Source organism: Sinocyclocheilus rhinocerous, unplaced genomic scaffold, assembly GCF_001515625.1.
Source record: "Sinocyclocheilus rhinocerous isolate Xijiao unplaced genomic scaffold, SAMN03320098_v1.1 scaffold2682, whole genome shotgun sequence".
Classification (NCBI taxonomy): domain Eukaryota; kingdom Metazoa; phylum Chordata; class Actinopteri; order Cypriniformes; family Cyprinidae; genus Sinocyclocheilus; species Sinocyclocheilus rhinocerous.
In genome coordinates, this window is record NW_015663712.1 from 85,188 (window position 1) to 86,030 (window position 843).

At 33.3% G+C, this 843-nt stretch overlaps 1 protein-coding gene across 1 annotated transcript in view; it reads left to right on the forward strand.

The window, feature by feature from the left end:
- The window catches only part of gen1 (GEN1 Holliday junction 5' flap endonuclease), a 12,929-nt gene that overhangs the window by 7,749 nt on the left and 4,337 nt on the right, over window positions 1–843 (forward strand). The gene's annotated exons all lie outside the window — the stretch shown is intronic.

Genomic DNA, 843 nt, shown 5'->3' on the forward strand with positions numbered 1-843 from the left:
CACACACACACTCACTCACTCACACACACACACACACACTCACTCACTCTCTCTCACACACACACACACACACTCACTCACTCTCTCTCACACACACACACACACACTCACTCACTCTCTCTCACACACACACACACACACTCACTCACTCTCTCTCACACACACACACACACACTCACTCACTCTCTCTCACACACACACACACAGCTGTTCAAAAGTTTGGGATCAGTAAGATTTTTAATGTTTTTTAAAGTAATCTCTAATGTTCATCAAAACTGCTATTATTTTTCATGAAAAATACAGAACTGTGGAATATGATTCTAATGTAAAACAGCTGTTTTCTATGTGAATATCTGTTAAACTGTAATGTATTTCTGTGATGTGCAGCTGTATTTTCAGCATCATTACTCCAGTCTTCAGTGTCACATGATCTTCAGAAATCAGTATAATATGCTAAAAAATCTTTTTTTAACTGTATACACTACTGTTCAAAAGTTTGGGGTCTGTAATTGTTTTTCTTTCTTTTTTTTTTTTAAGAAATTTATACTTTTTGTATTTATCAAAGATGTGACAGTAAAGACATTTATAATGTTATAAATATTTCTATTTTAAATAAATGCTGTTCTTTTGAACTTTCTATTCATCTGTGAATCCTGAAAAATAAAATGTATCAGTTTCCACAAAAATATTGTGCAGCACAACTGTTTTCAACATTAATAATAATCAGAAATGTTTGTTGAGCAGTAAATCAGCATATTAGAATGATTTCTGAAGATCATGTGACACTGAAGACTGGAGTAATGATGCTGAAAATACAGCGCTGCATCACAGAAATAAATTACA